This window comes from Nicotiana tabacum, chromosome 11, assembly GCF_000715075.1.
Source record: "Nicotiana tabacum cultivar K326 chromosome 11, ASM71507v2, whole genome shotgun sequence".
NCBI classification, from domain to species: Eukaryota; Viridiplantae; Streptophyta; class Magnoliopsida; order Solanales; family Solanaceae; genus Nicotiana; species Nicotiana tabacum.
The window spans coordinates 54,994,586-55,000,585 of NC_134090.1; positions in this window are offsets into that span (position 1 = coordinate 54,994,586).

The window sequence follows — 6,000 nt, forward strand, 5'->3', positions numbered from 1 at the left end:
GGACCCAACGGTGAATGAAGCCGATGGAATTGTTATATGAATGGTAGTATGTTTCGGAAAGGTTCCTTTTTGGGGAGGATAGTATCAGATGGGTTTATGCTGAGTTATGAATATGAGTCTGAACTGTAACAGATTTATCACAGGGTAGGTATCTAAACAGTCATAGAGTAAAGGCGGGTAATTGATGTGAGTCGATTACGTTTGAATTAATGGCAAGGCACAAATGGTACGGGCGGAAACCGGAGCGAAGGTTGCTCCTGTTTGAAGAACGGTTACCTCATGGACTTCCTACAAAGGTTAAAACATGATGCATGCCAATATATAGGTTACTGCGAGAAGTTAAACATGATGCAAATTCCCTTTGGACCATGAAGGTTGTCTTTGGACAGTGAAGATGGCGTCCTTAGACCATGACGTCCCGGGCCATGAATCATGAGGTAAGGGATTCGCAGGCCATGAAATGATGTTCTCGAGCCATGAAAATGGTGCCTCTGAACCATGACACCTTTGAATAATGATGTGCAGTATTGAGAGATCCTCAGGCCATGACATGATGTCTTCAGGCTATGAGGATGATGCCTTCGGACTATGACGCATTTGGACAATTACCTATACATCAGCCCATGAAATGCAGAGACATGATACCAAAGGTAAAAACAAGGCGAAGCTTAACCTTGTGCAGAGTTTGGGGGTAGAGCGTAGCCCCGAGAAAAGAAGATAATGCAGAGTTCAGAATAGAGCAGCACTTATGCAGGGGGAGACAATGCTTAGTCCCATGAGAAGGCAGTGCTTAGCCTTATGCAAATAGGGAGGCAGGTCTTAGCCTCATGCAAGATTTGAGACAGGGCTTAGTCTTATGCAGAGAGAAGGCAGTGCTTAGCCTTATGCAAATAGGGAGGCAGGGCTTAGCCTCATGCAAGATTTGAGACAGGGCTTAGTCCCATGCAAAGAGAAGGCAGTGCTTAGCCTTATGCAAATATGGAGGCAAGTTTAGCCTCATGCAAGGATTGAGACAAAGCTTAGTCTCATGCAAAGAGAAGGTAATGCTTAGCCTTACGCAAATATAGAGGCAGGACTTAGCCCAATGCAAGGATCGAGACAGAGCTTAGTCTCATGCAAAAAGAAGGCAATGCTTAGCCTTATGCAAAAGGTGGAGGTAGGGCTTATCCTCATGATAGGATCGAGATAGTGCTTAGTCTCATGCAAAGAGAAGGCAGTGCTTAGCCTTATGCAAATATGGAGGCAGGGCTTAGACAAGATAGAGCTTAGTCTCACGCAAAGAGAAGCCAGTGCTTAGCCTTATGCAAGTATGGAGGCAGGGCTTAGCCTTATGCAAGGATCAAGACAAAGATTAGTCTCATGCAAAGAGAAGGCAATGTTTAGCCTTATGCAGTGATCAAGTAGCAAATATGAGTAGAATATTTCTTAGCTGGAGATATATTTGTGTCTGGTGGCCTGATTGTTATGAGGGTAGTGATTTTGATATGTGTATACTTGTGAATACTCCTGTTATGTTTATTGTTCCTGCATCCAAAGAAAAATCATGAGTTTTGTAGGGGAGGTTGGTTCGTGCCTTTGTTTGCTTGTTTTGCCTTGCTTTGCTCTAAAGGCCCTGTTTGAGTTGCCCTGGGTATCTCTTGGCTGTCACAGAAATAAAGTTTTCGAAAATATGCACATATTTATGAAATAGAGTTATTTAGGAACATAGTGATATATAATATCAGGTAAATTAGATGAACTAATGACTGTAACACTTTTTGAGACATTGCGGCTTCCCCGCATTAGAATTTAGAGGGTACTCCTCAAAATTCTACCCCAGTTTGATCCTTTGGCCATTTTGCATACAACGAAGTTTGTTGGATCTGCTCCGAAAGTTTGAGAATCCTTCTCAAAATTCTGCCCCAGTTACTTAACCGATTTCTGACTTTCTGCCATATGATGGTGTCGACTGGACTTGTTCTGGAATTTTGAGGCTCCTCCTCAAAATTTTTCCCTAGTTTCTGGTTCTGAGGGAAATAAAGATTTTATTAAGATATGACCGAACCAACAGGGCTGCCTACGTATCCCCTATTAAACGGGAATCAGGTCAAGGATAGTTCAGTTACATCAGATGAATAAATGTAAACAATCTAAACATAGTATCTCTTGACTGCATCTAAATCGATAGGTTTTGGCCAAACTTCTCCGTCCATCTCTGCGAGTATGAGTGAACCTCCTTTTAGCACATGGTGAACCATGTAAGGACCTTTCCAGTTGGGTGAAAATTTCCTTTTGGCTTCATCCTGATGCTGGAAAATTCGATTCAGCACCAGCTGCCCTGGTGCGAATTGTCTTGGTCTGACCCTTTTGTTGAAAGCTTTGGACATACTATTCTGATAAAGCTAACAGTGACATACTGCGTTCATTCTTTTTCCGTCTATGAGGGCTAGTTGCTCATAGCGACTTCTTATCCATTCTGTATCGCTGAGTTCGGCTTCTTGTATGATCCTTAAAGAAGGAATTTCTACCTCGGCTAGAATGATAGCTTAGGTATCATAAACTAGTAAATAGGGAGTTGACCCAGTTGATGTGCAGACCGTAGTGCAGTACCCCAATAGGGAAAAGGGTAACTTCTCGTGCCATTGTTTGTGATTTTCTACCATCTTCCTTAGTATCTTCTTGATATTTTTTAGCAGCTTCCACAGCTCCATTCATTTGAGGCATGTTTGCTGTGGAGTTTTTGTGCTTGATTTTGAAGGTTTCACACATAGGTTTCATCAGGTCATTGTTAAGATTGGCGGCATTATCAGTGATAATGGACTCGGGAACCCCGAATCGGCAAACAATACGATCCTTAACAAAATCTGCGACGATTTTCTTGGTTACAACCTTGTAAGATGTAGCCTCTATCCATTTTGTGAAATAGTCGATAGCCACTAAAATGAACCCGTGTCCGTTGGAAGTGGTGGGCTCGATTGGACCGATGACATCCATTCCCCAAGCAGCAAAAGGCCAAGGTGCACTTGTTGCATTGAGCTCATTTGGTGGTACCTTTATCATGTCTACATGTACTTGGCATTGGTGGCATTTCTGGACGTACCAGATGCAATCCGTTTCCGTGGTCATCCAAAAATATCTAGCTCTGAGTATCTTTTTAGCTAGAACAAAACCGTTCATATGTGCTCCGCAAGTTCCGGCTATATCTCGTCAAGCAATCTGGAAGACTCCTTTGTGTCAACACACCTTAACAACCCCAGATCAGGAGTTCTTCTATGCAGGGTCTGTCACGACCCAGACCGATGGATGCGATGGGTTCCTGAGTCCTACCTGTCAAACACTTCTAAGCATGTGTCTAAAATATAAACCTGAATAACATATGCTAAATTACGAGAATAATATACATGAAGGAAACCTGCCCAAAAGGCTTACATACATATATGTGCAACATACGTAGGGCGAGCCGACAAAGCCGCTATAGACAACTATATACCTCAAAACTGGAAGCCGGCAATGCCACATACTATCCAACTAGACATACCGTCTACAGACCTCTAATAGAAATATAACTGTACAAAGATGGGACTGAGCCATGTCATACCTATATATATATATATACAAATATATCGTACCAAAATCAAAAGCAGCTCTGGATCAAGTGGAGCACGCCAACTCTCGCTGATCAGGGATCCTAAGAAGGGGGACCGTCAGCTTGCCTATCTACACCTGTCAGCATGAATGCAGGCCTCGTAAAATAGGGCATCAATATGAAAAATATACGGAGTATGTAAGGCATGAAAATCTGTACGTAAAAGACATAGATGAAATATGGAATAAAGAAATCCATCTGTAAATGTGAATAACTTTGTAAATTCTGAAACATTTATAGTGTTATGCACGTGTATATAAATGCCGTGTCATGCATGGGTATAGGTGTACATAACATCATCACTCCACTGAGGGCATCCCATATCATCTCGGCCACTATGGGCAACATCATCAACATATACCAACTGATCAGGTGGTGGTGCGTATATAACACTACAACCTTTTTTCCATATCCCATATATATAAATATATACATATAAATATGCATATATAACGCCGCATGGTCATGGGTCAATGTACATGCATAAATGAATAAAATACATGAAAATACGTTAAAATCTTAATATTATTTTTTGATAAACTTTATCAACTGCGTATTATTTTGAGACCCATGAACAGAAGATATAATAATATGTCACACGGGGAATCAAGAACACAGAGACCCCTAGTGTTTCTATGAATAGAGTCGTTTATGAAAACTGTGTATTTGCTCATTTCTTCTATATAATTGGACCATGCCAAAAGAAGGAAGGGGTAGCCTTAACATACCTGGAGTAGGGAAAACTCCGTATAATATTCTTGGCGAAAATTGCACCGTACTCTTTTGTAACCGCAAAATTTTACATTGCTACTATTCCAACAAATTCTTGTTGGAAGCCTTTGAGAATCGAATTTTGCTTCTGCTCTCTAACGTATTTGAATCTAAGAAGGAATGATAGATAAGACTTATATTCAAGTCTTGTGTTAGTTAAATTTTAATTTGACTATAAGTAGTCGCATGGTATAAATGACTAAGAGTCATTCTTAGCCATTGTGGCTTTGTGACACATTTTGGGGAGGTGTAATTTCATAAATTTTTATCCACTTATTAGTTAACTGGGTCATGTCCCATTTTTCGGTAATTAATCAATTACCCGCATAATTTAAAAATTGCCACAAATTACTTAAAATTCTACTTATTTTTAATATACTTCATATATACTTTATAAATTATACTACCTTGGTCATATGGTATCTTGAATGGTACTAGTTCATAATTATCGGGTATTATCCCAAATTGGCCAGTTTCAACGAAATCGTTTTCTTTAATTCGTGTACCCTTTATCCTTCATGACACTTATTTATCGCTTGTTATAAATAGTGTAACTACATTAATCTCAAGATAATCTCAACCCCTGTCACACCTCTTTTTTACACCCGAGGGGTATATACGAGAGTTTTTCCAATTAAAGTGACATTAATCGAAATGGGATTATTTTATTTACTTTTCAAAGTCGCCAGTTGGGATAGTTTATGGTGTCCCAACACACCGATTTATTTTAAATCCCAAATAGAGGAAATTGACTATATTTTTGGTCCGCGAACACAGAAGACCAGGTAAGGAATTCTGTTAACCTGGGAGAAGGTGTTAGGCACTCCCGAATTCTGTGGTTTTAGCACGTTCGCTCAACTATTAATAATTGGCCTAATTATCTGATTAATTACACATTTTAAAACTACGTGCATTTATAACTTTCTAACCGCTTTTAATGTTTATAGAATTATTTTCTGGAACAAGTCACGATTGTCGTATACTTGTTGTTTTTGAACACATTGCGAATCGCGTCACATGAAATGCACCCGCGATTTACAAACATGTTTATTTTTATTATTATTCGAAGTTATGATCGGGTCACATGAAATGCACACTCGACTTGGAGATTACGTATCGTGATCATGCCACGGGGACCGTACCATGGTCATGATAATTTATTTAATCGTTCCTAAAGCAAGCTACGATGTTCATGATTATTTTCCTAAGTTTCAGATTATCGTGAGGCTTAAGAGTTATACATTCTTCGAACTTAACACCACTCATGGCCTATTCTTATTCCTTTCCAAGAAAGAAACAACTCTAATTTTCTCATCTATCCAATTTAATAACTCACTTAAATCACCACTTCAACATGCTAAAATAAAGGAATGTAACATAACCATATAAGTAAGAAAACTAAGTCAAAGTCCATAGTGTATTTAACTGAAATCGTCCGACCAAACTTACATGTATTCAAACGAATTAATCTTTAAAATCAATATATAACATAAATAATACGCAATCAGTACACGATTAATGCGAAAGAGACCAAGTATTTTCCATAGAGAAAATAGAACCCGTCACGAGCAAATAGAAATACTAATATATCAAAGCAACTATAT